This window comes from Sciurus carolinensis, chromosome 13 (assembly GCF_902686445.1).
Source record: "Sciurus carolinensis chromosome 13, mSciCar1.2, whole genome shotgun sequence".
Classification (NCBI taxonomy): Eukaryota; Metazoa; Chordata; class Mammalia; order Rodentia; family Sciuridae; genus Sciurus; species Sciurus carolinensis.
Window position 1 is genome coordinate 81,417,312 of NC_062225.1, and position 17,816 is coordinate 81,435,127.

The window sequence follows — 17,816 nt, forward strand, 5'->3', positions numbered from 1 at the left end:
GAATTAAGGACAGGTAGTTAGTGTAGAAATAGGGGATCGGGTCAATTCGAGGAAATGAAGCCATGAAGCCATCTGCCTCTGGAAGTGGAGACTGCCCCTGGAAGAATGGAAAGTCAAGGATCTCCGGAGCCCATTGATTACCAAATTTACCTGCCTTTATCAAGGACTGCAAGCAAGGAGTTGCTAATTAATGCCCCCTGGGCCCTTGCCTACCTGAATCACCTTGGCCCTCCCCCTGTCCATGGCTTCTCACTTAATGCAAAACCAGGCCTAGTCATGTAGGCAGGAAGGAGAGATAAGGGGGAGAGAACTGGAGAACTCCTATAAAAGATGGAGGGTGCGCTCACTTCTTGGGACTTTAGAACATCAGCCATGGCCCCCTTCTTCCTGCCGGAGGAAGTCTGTATTATTACCTTTAAATAAAACCTGCTTAATATGCTTGCCTTGACATGCTTCTCTAGTGTTCAATCTTCAACATTAGAAGGAGCAGAAATGGTCACCGGTAGACGGCGGTGTCATCTCCATACCCACACTAAATTCAAGTCTATTCTCTATCTCTATTTCTATTTCTACCTCCATCCCTGTCCCACCGACAGTGTCACAGACCCTGAAGGGATCATCGGTAATACAGACTTGAAAGTCAAATGAACTCTCTTCTGTCCTGCATATTATGTCAATGGCATCTTGATTTGGGGAAGGAGATTCCTCCGGTACTCCTCTTGATGAATAATCTTGAGCCACAAACTTGTGGTTGGTTCCCATTTGTCACCAAAATAGGAGGTCAATAGCACATCATGTTCTGGAAATTGTCAAGTGTTTCCCTTTAGTGCCAGTCTGCTAGATTAGAAAGAAGACTGTTTTCATTAAGTTTAAAGTGAGCTGGGTTTTGAAACAAGGCAAGAGTTCAGGATCTTTGGAGATGCTGGTGGGGGTGCAGCTGCTTGGGGAAAGGTGTTCTCATTAATTGCTCAAAATAGGTGGAACAACAAATTCACAGCTGCTTCTGAAACTGTTTTATTTGCCTCCCCCACCAAGAATGAAGTGGTCTATTCAAGGTCAATTCTCATTTCATCCTACGCCCAGCTAATTTCACAGCATCACGGTGAACATAATGAGACTGCTCAGCCTGGCTGCATCTTAGAATCCTGTTAAAATTACCCTGGACTGGGCACCATGGCACAAGCCTGTAATCCCAGTGGCTCAGGAGGCTGAGGCAGGAGGATCGCCAGTTCAAAGCCAGCCTCAGCAAAAGTGAGGTGCTAAGCAACTCAGTGAGACCTTGTCTCTAAATAAAATATGAAATAGGGCTGGAAATGTGACTCAGAGGTCAAGTGCCCCTGAGTTCACTTAACCCCATCACCAAAAAAAAAAATCGCCCTAGGCCAGTGGGTCTGGGATCTTGGAGAAACAGAGCTGTTAAAACAAATTGGTGACAGCAATCATAGGGAGGTTCCTGCTGCAGAAGTTGAACATGTTTGTGAGAAAAGAATATCCTCAGGGCAACTGACCAAGAAGGTTTGCCCTCTATTCCCTGGAAGGGAGAGTCTTCCTGTCAACTCCAACCTGTCCCCTAGATTTATCACTTCCTCCATTACCGCCCTGACTTTGACTTCTATCCAAATTATACAAACTCCACAGAGTCCCATCTCTGCCATTGGAGGCATAAGACAAGATCTGGTTATAGACCAAGAAGCAAAGAAGACACACCATGAAGAAGGTGAGGGTGGTATGCCCGGGGCCTGGGATTGAGTATCGTTTCCACAGTTTACTAGACAGAGGAGCCTGGGCAAGGGGTTTTTAACCTTTCCAAAGCCTTAGTTTCTTCATAGGAACACTGGAGTCGGGAAAGGGAGGGTTGCTGCAGAGCTTTCTGGGTTTAAATGCAGAGTGCATTGAAAACAAATCGGAATGACTGGGAATAGGTACCAGTTCTTCCAGAGAAGAGCTGGGTAATAAGGGGCAGTGGCTCCCTTTTCTAGATGGACCTGCTAAGAATGCTGTGAGGATCACCGTGTGCGATGAGTCCTGTACCGTGATTGGTTCAGAATAGGTGTTCAGCAATAAAAGATGCTATTATTATCATTATTATAGTCCGAGCAAGGCTGTACTCTGTGTATGTGCCCCAAACTGAGGAATATTAAAGCACGCATACAGAGGAGATGATGTCCTTTCATTTTTTTATGAAAAAAAAATATATCGAGTGACCAGTCAGTAATTAACATCCCACGTGTACCCATTATGTGCCAGGTACTGGCTCAGTGCTGAGAGGGATGCAGAAAAGCATAAATGTGGCCCAGAATCTCCCTGTGGTGAGGGAAGCAGACTTAGAGTCTCAGGCAGAGTTAATGAGCAGCACAGGCCATCCAAGGAGAGCACAGCCAGCCAATGATGGGTGTGGGGTTTCCTGGTGGGACGCATAGACTGCATCCTGGTGCATCTAAACTTTCCTGTTAGTACCTTCAAAGCCATTTAGAGCCAGGTCAACCAGAGTCCAGATCTGCTCAAAACCAGTACTCAGTTGAGGCAAAGGATTTTGCAACATGAGAAATTCTGAGGGATTATAGGGCTTCCTCCTCTGCAGAGCAGCTGGGGCAATGGCCCTTCACCCCATGAATCCCAGAGGTTCTCCCAACTCCTGTGATTCTAAGTTGGCAGTTTTCAACATTACGTTTGACAAAAGGTAATTATTTAATTAAACGTTATTGTACTTTCCAAGTGTCAGGCACTGATTAGACACATTACCAAGTTAATCTTGTAATCCTCTGTCAACCTCGTAGGGTCAGTGACACGGGCTATTCCCATTACATGGATAAGAAAACAGAGGCACCAGGATATTATATCACTTGCCCCAGAATTTGAACTCAAGCAGTTTGGCGCTGGGTCTAGACATTCCATGTCCCTCTAACTAATACAGGAACTCAGACGTCAGAAAGGGCAAGATCTTCATTGTCCTGTAGTGAACCACCTGCAGGCACTCTAGCAAGGAAGAGGCAGCCAAGTCGCAGAGCTGGAGCTCAGCAGCTCTTCCAAAGCTCGGGGAGGCAGGTTGCTAAGAGATTGGTTCGGGTTTGGGGCTCTGACCAGAGCCCAGGGTTGTGGGCTTAGTGTGATCCAGGCAGCGGGTGGGGAGGGAGTTGTGTGGGACCACATCTGGGAAGGAGCTGCATCGATCTCAGGACTCAGCAAAGGTCGTTCTGCCTGTGGTTCGAGTATCCATCACAAGCCTGTCCCTGGGCCAGATACCGACCGAGACCAACCACAGTGGGAACAAGGTAAACGGGACACTGATCTCACCGGCGTGAGCAGGGCTGGGCTGCTCAAACCTCAGTGCGCAGGCACATCTCCTGGGTGCCTTCTGGAAATGCAAATTCTCACTCAGCGGGCTTGGGCGGGGCTCTCAGGGCGCTTCTGCTCATCTGAGGCACTTCTCACCGTGGGGTGGGAGCTGCTTCTCTCAGACTACACTCCGCGCCGCAAGGGCGCAGCCTCCAGGCTTTCGGGGTTTGCAGCCAGGTTGGCTGAGAGATCTGGGAGGCAGCCTGGAGGGGGCGGCGCTGGATGGGTCTAGAGGTAGGAGGAAGAAGGCAGCCCGCTGGGCTGCGTGTGGCGCTGGGGGCCTGCGTGCAGAGCAGGAGGTGCTGGAACCAAAGCCCAGCCCAGGAGTGGCCCCGGGGTTTGGCCTGGTGGGAAGCAGGGGCAGGAGGGTGGAGAGGAGGGTTGGACTGGGGCTGAGGAGCCTCCTCCCTGGTTTCCTCCTTATTTGCGCATCAAAGGCCGTGGCAGCCCTGGCTCCTCAGGGGAAGCTCTCGGCTTGCAGTTCCATATTTATCTCTGAGTCTGCAGGGAAAGCACGGGGCAGATCCCCCAGCCTCCCAGGTCTTCCTCCGCGGGCTCAGGGAGAGAGATGCCTCCCCTGGAGAGCCTCCAGGCCTTCCCTGGGGGGAGGGCAGGGCAAGAGGAGCTGGGAACAGGTCATCCGCCCCAGGTGGCAGGGGTGGGCAGGGGCCAGGTGGAGGTGGGCTGCAACACGAAGCCCCAGAATGGCTCCTCCTCTCGGGCGTGGTTTCTTGGCCTGTAAATCAGGAGTTGGAGCGACATGGCTTAAGGGTCCTCATTCCAGGTATTTCCTACGATGGAGAAAGGCAAATGTTTTAGGATCGCTAAAACCCCCTCGAAGCAAGGTTTATTAGGAATACCTTCGGAAGCTGCCTTACCCAAAAGAAAGATATTTTGAGCTAGATATTCAAACCACGTGTGCAATTCGAATTTCCTAATAGCCATGTTAAGAAGGTAAACAAATACAAATGCAATTAATTTTAATAATGTACTTGTTTTAACCCACTATATTCGAAACACTTCAGAACTGCATCATTTCCATATGGAATCCATATTAAAGTTATTAACGGGGTGTTTTGCCTATTTTTGCACCTGAGTCTTTGAAATACCTGTCTCTATCATGCGTGGATCATCTCAATTCCTCTCAGCCACATTCCAAGTGCTCAGTAGCTTCACGTGGCTCCTGGCTTGGGTCCTGAACCCTCAGCTCTCAGTGCTAAGGATGCAAAGGATGTGTTTTGATTATGGGATGTTGTACCATCAAAACCTTCAAGAATACATACAGGTCAAAGCACGGGCCTCTCTTGATCCGGGAAGCAGGGGTTTGGTTAAGCAGGAAGGCTGCAGCCCTCAGGCACAAGCAGAGATTTTTCTTCCTGTCCTGGTGTCCCGGCCAAGCAGAGGCCAGGGAGGCTGGGCCTTCCGCTCCTGTGTGGAGCTTGCTGGGATCCATGTTGCCCTCCTAATCCAGGTGCCTGGTACTTTCATCCCCCTGTTTCTCCCAAACTCTGGCTAATATTTCCTGATCCCGGGCACTGTCACCAGGGGGTGCTACATGGCAATCATGCCGGCTTTACATAATATTCCTGACACTTCGCCCTAGGGAGAAGCTTTCTTTGGCAGACCCTGATCACTCAGACAAATCAATATCTTCCCCCTCTCTGTGCAGCAATAGGAGAGGCAGATTATCTCGGGGAATGAGTGACGGCTACAGAGCCACGGTGACCATGTTGGTCCCTGGCTCCACTTCCCAAGTGTGACCTTGAGCAGAGTCTTCTGCTTCTGAGCCTCAGTTTCCATGGGTGTGAAAAGACCAGTCTCAGGGCAGCTGGAAGAGTTGATGCAGAAACTCGTGTGAAGCATTTTGTGCGAGGTCAAGCACGTAGAAGATGCTCAAAAATAGAAAGTAAATAAAAATAAAAAGCAGTTCTTTTCCCTTCCTCCTCCCCTCTGCATTGTGGGTATCTGTGGTGTAGTCTAGTCTCTGAGAACTAAGTATCTTTATCCCAGAGCAGTGTAATTGGCCACCCGCTGATTGACACCCATGCACTACACCTCATTTTAAGTCCTTTTCTCTGTTTTAACTTGATTCTCACAACAGACCTTTGCGATAGGGCTCATAGAGGAGGAAATTACAACTCAGAGAGGTGAAGTCACTTTCTCAAGATCACAGGGTAAACAACAAAGCTAAGATGTGAACTTAGGAAATGCAACTGGAGAACCTGCCCAGTGTTATGGGTCTCCTAGGGGTGAGGGCTTTTGACCTTAAACTCTGAAAGCAAGAACTGAAACCAGGTTGAGACATTGTAGGGTGGCCATAAGGATGACCTGAACCCAGCGCTTTCCAAGGTGAATCCCATTTCACATTTTTTTGCGTTTTGCCTGCCACCTGTTATCAGCCCTCCCTGCAGCTTCCCTGCCACCCACAGATTTCTGTAGGGATTCTATTTTCTGGAGCATCACTCCTAGCAGGCTTCTGCAGTTCCTGGCACAGCACCAGAATCCTGACTCTACGGCCTCCGGTCTCCCAGTGTTTTGGAGGGTGTGGGCTTCACACCCCTGCCCTTCAGCCCCAGACGTCCTGTGTGACCCTTTCCTTCCTGTGGGGGCCCTGTGGCTGCAGCAGTCAGAGAGGTATTTAATTCCCTGCTCTGCCCACCGGCTTGTTGCTAAGCAGCTAGCAAAGCTGAGATGTGTGGAAGGAAACCCTCACCGTGGCAGCAACAAAGCCCCCTGTGCCCAGAGGTGGGTAAGGGAGCACGTGCACGTGCGTGTACATGTGTGTGTGCGTGTGAAGCTGGAGGCTGAGTATCCCCCACTCAGACCCAACTGCCAGCCAGGATCTGACCACAGGGCAGAGCCAAGCAGCAGCCGTGACTTCCTTAGCAGCAGGCCCGCGGGCAGGAGAGGGGGGCCTTGCTGACTGGAGGGTACCCGGTGATCTGCAAGCCGCCCTGGAGCAGGAGGCTGGGGTGAGCTGTCTGACTCTGGCGGCGAGGTGATCGTGTTCTGTGGCGATGGTATCTGTGTTCCGGGAAGAACGAAAACATACAAATACACCGAAACACCTGTCTCCCTCCTCTCCCCGCTCCTCCTCAAGGGTCTCTGATCCTGGAGAAGAAACGAGGGTGTCAGAGGAGGTGAAGGAGCACAGTGAGTCTTTGCCTTGGCCTCATTTTTGCTTCTGACACCCCGCAGGGCATCTCCTCCAGCCCAGGCAAAGATGTACATGGTCATCGGATTTGTTACTGCTTTGCTGGACAATGTGTTGGGAAGAATCCCTAGGCCAGGGTGGGGAGAGACAGTAGCCACTGCTGCCCTTTCTCCTGGTCATCTGAGATGCAAAGTCTGCTTCTGGTCTCGCCAGGGCCTGTGACCTAATTTGTGAGCCCTTGAGCGATATGAAACCATGGTGTCCTTTTGTTCAGAATTTACAGAGAATATCGCAATGGCAGTAACAGAGCATTAATCCAAGGGGGCACTCAGCTGAGTGGCCCTGAATCCCTGCCCCCCATACTCCATTTCATGCCCAGGCCCAGGAAGCCAGCACTGATTTTTGCCTGCGTCTGCCCCAGAATAAGCTAGAACATATGCGAATTGAACCCTTGAACTTCTCTCCTGCCTGTGCTCGGTGCTCCTCCACCTTCCCCTCCCACACTGCCATTCTGCGGGTCCAGGCTCTCTGGACTTGGGCCCGGAAACCTCTCCAGCTCCTTCTCTGTAGCCCACCTGGGCCCTCCAAGCCTGTGCAGACCCATAGGACGTCCTTCCCAAAGTGCTCTTCCATGCTTTACCCACACTTCCTTCTCTGCCAGGATTTCCCCTCACTCCCGACCAGTTGGTTCCCGCTAGTTCTCTGTCACTTTGCTCTTTCCTTTCAAGCCCAGACCCCAGCTCTCCTACCCCAAGCTGCATTAATGGTTTCCTTCCTGAGCGATGGCAGCAATCTGACCTACTGTCCTCAGGGTGCATTTGCACACCTGCCCTGAGTCCTGCCATGGCCGCCTCCAGAGGAAGGGAAGGTCTGACTTACTGCCTGGAACACAGTGGGTTCTCGAAACCTCCTCACTAATGTGAAGGCGAAGGTGACCTTCCTCCAGAGCTGGCAATATATAGTTGTTTTTCCTTACTTTTAATACTAAATTAACCAAGAGATATTTTAATGCTGGTTTCTTCATTCCGTAAGTCTTTCATAATTCTTCTCCAAAGGGTAATCTATTTCACATATAATTGAAGGAGATTCATTGTTTGTTTTTTTAAAAAGCACTTCCGTTTTCAGAAAATAGCATTTTTCCCTGATGCCAAAGATACAACACATTTATGAAGAGACAATCTTAAACACATTTATGAAGACAGCAATTGAGGAATAATTATCTAAAATCCTACCACTCAGACAGAACCATTATGAACAATGAGCATTGTTGGAGGAGTTCATTCATTGATTCAGCAACTATTTATTGAACACTGACAAGTTTCACACATCAGGGATACAGCCGTGAATCATGCTGACAAAAAGCCTTCCCTTTATTCTAGTTACGTTTAAGTATGTGCCCGTGTGGAGCTCCATAAGTTCACAAGCACACTCATTACACACACACACAAACACACACATGATGTCTAACTAGTTTTTTTTTTTTAACTAAGTGATATGTCATGAAAGTATAGTCATGCTACTGGTATAGTAAGTATAGTATGTGCCCGTGTGGAGCTCCATAAGTTCACAAGCACACTCATTACACACACACACAAACACACACATGATGTCTAACTAGTTTTTTTTTTTTTAACTAAGTGATATGTCATGAAAGTATAGTCATGCTACTGGCTTTAAATATATACTCCTCTTTTTGGTTAATATTCCATTGTATGCATGCTCCATGATTTATTAAACAAAACTTTTTTTTTTCTTCATGCTGGGGATCAAACCAGGCCTCATGCATACTAGGCAAGCACTACCACTGCATGACACCTGCAGCCTTATGTAACCAAAATTTAACCCTCAATTATTTAAAACATCTTCATTGTTTTTAATACCTTAGTAAAAGTTTTCTATTTATTAGGTTGATCTGTTTTTTTCCTAAACATGGATTATTGGACAAATTTTATTTTCGACCCATATTACTCAAGGACTGTCCAGTAGCTACTCAAGGTGCTAATTAGTGCTGTACCCTTGACAGCACTAGGTCTGAACTCTCTTCTCTGACAGAAGAAAAATTATGCCACGTTATTACCCAAGCATTTTTGTATTTCTCTGACTTCTAGGGAGATTGAGTATATTTTGTATTTTCTTTGGGAAAGTCATAAGCAAATTTGTTTATTTTTAGTGTTCTTTTTTTTTTCTACACAAAAGTTAGGTTTTTATGTTGAATGCATCAGTATTTTTTAAAATGACTTCTGGTTTTGGTGTCATGTTTTGAAAGGCCTTCCCCACACCGGGATTAAGAATATTCTCCTATACTTTCTTCTGAAACTTGCCTCTCTCCTTTAATTTTGAATAGTCACATATATTTTGTGAGTATATTGGCTAGAAAATTGTTATAAGAATTAATGAGGAGTTCATTTTTTCCTTACTGACTTGAAATGTCACTTTATCCCATTCACAGGGGTCTATGTTTGATCTAGGTTTTTTCTTCTTTGACAGGCAGTCTATACTTTTGTCAACAGTATAGTATCTTAGTTATAGCCAGCTCATAATACATTTCAATATTTAGAGAGCATCGACTTTCCTCTTTTTCTTCTTTTGATTATTATTGAAAATGTTTTCTTACAGAGGAACATCAAAGTAATTAGGTCAACTGGCAAAGCAACCAAACCAAGCAAATCTCAATGAGCTTTTGATGGAGACTGTTTTGAGCCCCAACATTCGCTTAGGAAAAGCTGTGTCTTTGCAGTCCTAAGTCTTCGTATCCAAGAATAGGGTGTGTCCGCTGATTTCTGTCTGGAGTGTAGATGCCGTCTTCCTTTTTCATAGAGCAGTAAATCTTGATGCTCTGGAGTGGAGGCATCGAACCCTCAGGTGGTCCAAGACTTCAGGGGTAGAACCTCAATGGCATTTAGTTGTAACCCACTGCCAGCTGCTCAATTTTGGTGGAATCAGCAGGGACATGCACAAAGAGAGGATTTAGGACAGTCCTGCTTAGGAATAAATATCTCTTTCTCAGGTCTAGAACTCAGTAAGCGGGGGCAAAAGGGCCTTTCTTAAGTAAAGTGGAAGGCCCTTGTTATAGGGCACCCACCCTAGGGAAGCGTCTGGAAAGCAGCTCCTTGTCTTTCCACCAACCCTGCAATGTGGTTCGTGTTGTCTGTGTAACTGGGATGGGGCTGAGGATTTGGTGACCTGCCCAACATCTTGTAACTGATGATCTGGGATTGGATGCCAAATCTGTCCAGCTTCAAGCCCTTCAACAGAGCCAACCTGAGCATTAAGGGATCTAATAAGAGTTGTTAAAATTCAATCTGGGTTAAAAAAAAAAAAAAATTCAGTCTGAGATGGGCAGAGAAGGAGGCCAGGGCTGCCTCCCTGAAGGGAGAAGGCAGCTCTAGAGCCCAGGACTGGGCACCTGGGAGAGGGATCAGTAGGGGCAGAGGCCCAAGGAAGAGGCGGAGACAAGAGATTTGGGCCAAAGTTGTTCTTCCAAAATGTTGTCTGGCTCTGAGCCCCCTGTTGCAGGTGGACATTCTTTTTATCCAGCTGGATCAAGTTGCTGTGACATAGAGAGAAAGAAGAGCCAAGGCCAGGGACTGTGGGGAGGCACAGACCAAAGCAGGTGGGGCAAGGCAGAAACCAAGGATGCAGAGAGCAGGTGTGTTCTCAGCACCTGAGAGCCAACTCCCGAGACCTGGCCCCACAGAGGTCCTGACGGGACCTGAAGGGCTGGCGGGAGCTCAAGCCTAGGTCAGAATGCAGCCTGCTGGAACCCAGTGCCTTCCTAGGCAACCCCTGTAAACTCAAGGACCTCAGATGTACAGAGTCAGGTCTCCCTTACACCTCAGAGGGGCCCATGGTGCTGTGGGTCTTTGAATTCTCCAACACCGTTCTAAAAGGAGGTTTGTATTCCAACAAACTGAAATCCACATCTGATAACTTGGATAACCACAGTCCTCATGAATTTCTTTTCTCCCTGGAATAAATCGATGCATGCACAACTCCTACCTTTGAAGGCTATCCTGACCCGGATGGAGACATTTCTAGCACACAAATTTCACATTGCTCTTGAACATCTTTCCTGTCCCTCCTTACCTAGAGGAGACTGTGTGGACTTAGCCTGGCATTGAAGGACCTTCAATATCCAGTACTGATGTCTCATCACACCCTCCTCCCTGTGCTGTTTGCAGACATACTGAATTACTTGTTTTTTATTCAAATGCTCCTTGCTCCCAGGCTTCCCATGCCAGCTTAACTTAACAATGGTTGGATATCCAATATGTGCTAGATAAACAGGGGGGGAGAGAGAGAGCCTCTGCCCTCAATAACTCACACTCTATTATGTCTTTGCTCACTCAGGCTAGAATCTCTGTCCCAAACCTGTGCTTTCCTATCCTTTCCTTTATACTTCTCCTGCGGTGCTTATTCTGTGGCCTTATTTTTGGCTATGTGTCTGGGTCTGTCTCGCTGGACTGGGGTAAACCACCAAGGGGAACTGACCATTTTTCTCTGTCTTTGTATCCTTCAAAGCTCAGAGCTGGGCACAAGGTATGTGCTTCAGTCAAAGAGTGAATAAAGGAACAGCCCTAGTCACAGTCACTGATTTGTCTGCATACAGATATGCCTGCACTGGTCCAGTTTCCTCCAGCTCCACAGAGGCAGCTGTCCAGCAGTGATGTGGTGGAAACCCAAATGCTGGGCATCTCCTGGGTCTGGGTTCGCATTCTGGCCCTGAAGCTGTTAGAATGCTGCACTGGCATGAGGTGGGACTTCTGGAAAAGTCTAAGAAGAGCAGGCCTGGACAACATCGTCCTTTATTGCTTTTATTGCGGGTAAAACCCTCTCAGGGCTTCCCCTGTTCAGAGTCTCTGTGTCAGGCATGCTGGACCCAGCAGGCCCTGGCAATGGTCAGAGCAAGTTAGAAGCCAGGCTGGCATCTCAATGCTGGATTTTTCATTGTGTGAATGAATGTGGGACTCTTCCCTGTGCCTCTTCTGAGACTCCTGGTGAGGTTTCTAGCCAGTGACAGATTTTCCCTGTCTTGAAATTGTGACCCATATAAGAAACTGAGACTAAAAGGTGCTCAACATCCCTTATTGCACAGAGCTGATGGCAATTGGGGTTTGTCATAGGTTCATGGAGTCTAGCTCAAGAAATAGTCCTGCTTGTAACCATCTTCTCAGGTCAACTTAGCCTGTTCTCTGCTCCCATACAGGAAAGAGGGTGGGTTGGAGGGAACATGGAACAGGGGAGTACTTCCCCTGGCAATTCCTATGCAAAGGAAGGACCGTTTTTTTTTTTTTTTTTTTTTTTTTTTGGTGGGGGTACCAGGGATTGAACCTGAGCCACCTCAACCACTGAGTCACATCCCCAGCCCTATTTTGTATTTTATTTAGAGATGTCACTAAGTTTCTGCTTAGCACACCTCACTTTTGCTGAGGCTGGCTTTGAACTTGAGATCCTCCTGCCTCAGCCTCCCCAGGCCGTTGGGATTACAGGTGTGCACCACTGCACCTGGTGACTGGCGTTTGGCTCCCAGATTGGATGTTGCCTAGGCATTTACTTAGTAGCCCCTGTGCTTCTGAATGGGGAAAGAGAATTGTAGACATGGAGCAGTAGAGAACACCGAGGCTGAGGCTCCTCAATCCAGTCACCCTTTCTGGTTCCCCAGTTCCTAAATGGATTGGACAATGGATTCTCTTGTATCCACTGGACCGAGAGTTGACCTGGGCAGTAACTGAGGTGGAGTCCATGAGTCCTTACATGAATGAGGCCAGAACTGCCGAGGGCAATTGTTACAGTTTGGACCTGAAATATCTCCCAAAGTTTCACGTGTTGGAGGCTTGGCTTCCAGCTCACAGCACTATTGGGAGGGTGGTAGAAACTCTAGGTGGTGGGGCAGAGATGGAGGTGTGCCTTTGAAGGGCTTATTTTGGCCCAGTCTCTTCCTCATCTTTCCCTGCTTCCTGATTCCCATGAGGTGAGCAGCTTTGCCTTGTCATGTCCTTCCACCAATGGAGCCTGCTGACCATGACCCGAGACCTCTGAAACCATGAGCCAAAATACATCTTTCCTCCTTCAGGTTGTTTTCCTCAGGCATTTTGTCATAGCTGTGGAAAGCTGACTGACACAGCAGCCAAGGCTTAGAGCCACTGCCTCACTGTAAGCCCACTCTTATAGATAGAGCCCCTTGGAGATATGGCCAGCTCACAGAAGCCCAGAGACGGACCAGGAGCGGAAAGACCAGTCATGGATAGGACATTAACCTTCTTGAATTTCCATTCTTTCTTTCTCCTCCCTACCTCAGTACACACAAGAAGCAGAGGAGCTAGTCTGTAGTAGAGGAAGGAGGCGCTGCTTCCGAGAGAGGATGAGAGACACATCCCACCCCCACTCCCTGCCTCCTCTCTGCAGTCATAGACGAGGCAGCCTGTGATGGGGGGGAGGAGAACTCTGAACTGGGTTGGAGGTGGAAATTTTTTAAAGAGTAGGACTGAGTCTTAAATGCCTAACCAATAACTGAGAGTGACTGCAAACTTAGGGAACCTTGCCAAAGTGCTGTCAAAGCAACCATTATAGAGGACAGAGTAGTTCACCGTAGCTTGTTACTATGTGAAATTAGAAGGGAAAAAAAATCATTTCACATTTATTTGGCAGAGAGTAGAGACTCTTCAGGAAACCTGGTTACCAGTACGGAGTCCCATGACAGTCACTCCTATTTGGTAACAGACGGTACTTTCAGTGGTCCATCTTAGTAGGCATTTCACATAGTTGATCTCATTTAATAATTACACATGGGAATATTGTTCATTGTATTTGTTTCCCATTGCTACTATAACCTCAAAGTTCTTGGCTTAAATTAGTACAAATTCATTATCTTAGAGTTCTGGAGGTCAGAAATCTGACAGCTCTCCTGGGATCCCATCATGATGGAAGGGTTGCATTTCTTTCTGGAGAAGCTAGCGAAGACTCCATGCCTTTGCCTCCTCATGCTTCTAGAGACCCCCCTGCCCACCACCCCTGGACTGGTGATGCCCCCCTCCATTTCCAAGTCAGCAATGGTGGGCGGAGTCTCAACCTTCTCTTCTGCCTCCTTCTTCCTATTTTAAGGGCCCTTGTGATTTCTTTGCCCCACCAGATAATCCAGAACTATCTCCCTATTTTAAGGTTAGCTGATGAGCAACCCTTGTTCTATCTGCTACCTTCAATCCTCTTTGTCATGTGAGGTAACATGTTTACAAATTTTAGGGATTGGGATATCTTGGGGAGAACATTATTCTGCCCACCCCATTTGTTATTTTCCACATAGTACACAGGAGACAAAAGGCACAGAGAGGTGAAGTGACTTGTCCAGAGCACCCAGGAGATGATTATGGGCAGACCTGGAGATGATTGTCTGCCCATAAGCAGGGTTTGTTCCCTAAAAGCCCTGGGTGTGGCATGGGCCAGCCCAAATCAACCCTGGCTTTGAATCCAGAAACAGTGAGGAAGGCTTGTGCTCTTACTTTTCCCGAGTTGCCTTGAAGATACGGGTGTTCCTGATTAGCTCTTTAGTCCTCATAATAATTTACAGCAGATTCCAGGGCTAATTTTTCCCCTTCTCTTAGCAGGTTCTTGGCCTTTAATTCAGCCCATGACATTTTTGGATTTACACGATCTTTAATTTGTACGCAGTCACATAATGAATCTAGCAGATATTTCCCAATACTTTTACTCTTGGAAATCACTTCCATCCAGAGACTCAAGTAATAGCCACTTTTATTATTTAATCATCATCTATTATAATTTCATTTCAGCAACCAGCTCTTTAATTTTATCTGGAATTTATGTGGTTCCTTGTGCAAGGGGAGAATCAATTTTCACTCTCTCTCTCCACCAACGTTCAAGTAGATGGCCCAGTAGCCATTAGGCTACCACCGTACTCGATCACTGATTAATTACATTGTTATATGTAGTCTGACTTGTTCCTGACCAGTTACTCGTGCTACTTTTCTGCTATGGTAGTAGTTCATGCTGTTTTGCTAACTAGAGTCATAAAGCATATTTTCAAATTCTGAGAATAAGAATCCCACTTATTTAAAAGTCATCTGGTCTTGGGTTCATTCTTCTGAGTGGACCTTAGAATAATTTTAAAATGACATTTAATTTACCTCTAAACCTAAACAGAGAATACTCAACACCTTTACAGAATTTGATTTGGATACCTAGGAAAATTACATTTCTCTCCTTTGACTCAAGTCTCTTCATGTCCCTCAGTAAGGTTTTCTTTGGATAAGTCCCTCTTTTTCCTAAAGATCATCTCTATGTATTTTATTTTGTTGCTATTATAAGCTGTTATCTTTTTTCTAATATATTTTCTGATTAATTGTTGGTGGTACATAGGAAAGGCAGAGAGCTTTACATTTGAAATATTTATCTAGTTATTTAAGACAAAACATTATTAGTCTAATATTTTGTTGATTCTCATGGATGTTTGAGGGATATGTTTTCTCTCAATGATTAGAGACATAGTTTTTCACTTCAGATCCTAGTATTGAATTCTTATTTTACTTTGTGAGGAAAATTTCTATGACCAAAACATAAAGCATGTCCCTTTCTCAGTCTTGATTTTTATACATCTATGATTGAAGATATGATAGCAAATTCTCCTGGAATGAAAGATTTACCTTCTGCTATTAAGATATTTTTCTCTTTAAGATGATGCTTTTGTTCTTACATGTATCTATTCAAATAACTTTTTATTAATATTGTTGATGCAATTATAAGTAGAGCTTTTCTAGTGTGAAACTGTCTTCGGGTCACTAGATTGTGGAGAATGATCATCTTAATAAGCATGACGTGGATTGCTAGGATTCATCCAAGATTTTTAAATCTGTTTGAGCTGAGCTAGAAAAGCAGACTGCTTTTGGCTCTCTGGTTCCATGGATGACTTGATGGATGAGGAGTGGAGAAGCAAGTGAAGGGACTCAGAATTGCAAAGGAGGAGGAGGAGGACAGAAGGAGAACGCCACTGTTCAGATGTGCATCTCTCATCTTGGCCCTCGATTGCCAGATATGCAGCAGAATGCCTTCCCAGAACTGTTGATTTTAATAAGATTGCCCAATAAGTGAGACTTTGGGCTAAATGAGAGATGCTAGATATTGTATTAAGGTAGCTATCCTTCATCAGGTTTATTTTATTTGGTACTGGGGATTAAACTCAGGTTCACTGGACCACTGAACCACATTCCCAATCCTATTTTTTATTTTATCTAGAGATAGGGTCTCACTGAGTTGCTTAGCACCTCGCTTTTGCTGAGGCTGACTTTGAACTCGTGATCCTCCTGCCTCAGCCTCGCAAGCCCCTGGGATTACAGGAATGCGCCACCTCGCCTAACAGGTTTATTCTTATATTAAAAAAAAATGACCAGACTTCTCATGACTCACCATTATGTAACATAAGTCTATTGTAATTTCTTATTAACTTATTCTACTTATTAGCATTTGATTAAACAAATATTCTCTAAAGGTTTTATTGTACTTGGATGTGAGAGGATTAAAATTTCACTCCTTCAAAACAATGTAGCCTTCAAATTAGCCTTCCCCAGTGAGTTTAAAGTGAGAGGTTTCACTCCACTCTTTTGAATTTATCAGGAGTTACTTTGTACATTTTTTTTACACAAGTAAATGAAGATTGTTTGATCTTTGCTATTTTTTTTCCTTTTTTACTATGTACTCTCTTTGATTTCTGAGGTTTAAAATCTATTTATAAGTCACTGGATAAAAGACAATAGTAGGTGTGAAATTCTTTTTCTCAAAAGATAGTATCATAAATAGCTTCTTGCACACACTTGCCTGGGAGTGGGGGGTAAATGCCTGCATCTGTGGCCCCTCGATTTTAATTAGAGCTTAGAACTATGGGTGAGGGATCCTAGGCTGGAGCTAATCAGAGTTCTCCCTCCAGAAAACCTCCAACACTGGGCAATGTTCAAAGCTGATTTTCCCAGAGGATGAGGGGCAGGTCTCTACCTCCTGGATCTCTCCTGGATCCTCCCACAGTCTCCCACTGACTTCCTGCCTCTGGACTGCTCCTCTCCTGCCAATCCATCGTCCATACTGCTGCCAGGTGAACTGCTTACAAGGGAAAATTCTGAGCCATCTTACTTAAAATCCTGCATTTTTTGGACCACTTTTTGGACAGTACCTGCTCAGCCCTCCAGGGTTGGTTCCATTTATATGGTGGACACTTCACACTCTAGCAAAATGGACTTCTGTGCTCCCCTGTGTACCTCCCACTGGATCACCAGTGAGAGTGGGAACTGAATATCCTGAGATGGTCTGTGACCTGGTTACTCCACTTCCCTGTCTAGAAACTGCCTTTCCTAAGAAAGCAAATATGGTGGAGCATGCTGAGGCTCAAAGCCTATACTTTTCCACCAAAGTGCCCTTAAGATTAGAAAATACCTGGGACCCCAGCAGACTAGGTGTGCTGAATCTGAAGTTTCAATGTTGATTAACATTCGTGTGGAATTTGTGTTATATTCTTTAAAACATCCCTTTTAAACAAATTGAAACAATTTTATACTGCGTTAACAGTTAGTTAACTTGCTCAACTCCGCGCCCCACCAATCTTCAGCTAAAATTAGGATTCTGAGATGGCCCATGTTATCCTCTGCTGATGTTATCCTGTAACGGTCTTTTGCTGAGGCTGGTCTCCATTAGACACCATTATAGACCAAGAAAGAAGAGGGAAGAACATTGATTCTGGACTCACAAAAGACTGAATCTGACACCAGATCTATTACAGTCCCCCTAAAATGTGACTTTGCTTTCTGAGTTTTCCATTACCTGAGGTCAAACACAGTCCTAACTTAGAGTAGGAAAATTCCAGAAGTAAGTTCTTTATAAGTTTTAAATGACTAGTTTGTGGTATATTGTTATAATTATCCTATTTTATCATCAGTTATTGTTGTTAGTCTCTTGACATATCTAATTTATAAATTAAACTTTATCAGAGATGTATGCATGGGGAAAAACAGGACGCACAGTGTTGGGTGCTATCTGTAGTTTAGGGTGTACTGGGGATCTTGGAATGAATCTGCTGAGAATAAGGGAGCACTGCTGTACTTATTAGCTGTTCTACTCTCAGTCAGTGGTTTGACCCCTTTGGGCATGATAGTCTCCCCTATGAGGCTGGGTGATGTCACCCCCAAGGTCTTATGAGGACTCCATGAAGCAGCTTGGGTGGCCCCGCATAGTGCATAGTTGGGTGTTCAGGCCAGTTTTCTTTCCTGCACCCTGACTGTCAGTCTCTCATGTCATCCATCATGAGGAATTGAGGACTGTGCTAGCAGGT

At 45.9% G+C, this 17,816-nt stretch overlaps 1 protein-coding gene across 1 annotated transcript in view; it reads right to left on the reverse strand.

The window, feature by feature from the left end:
• Positions 1-17,816, reverse strand: part of Vsnl1 (visinin like 1) — a 106,415-nt gene that overhangs the window by 15,774 nt on the left and 72,825 nt on the right. The gene's annotated exons all lie outside the window — the stretch shown is intronic.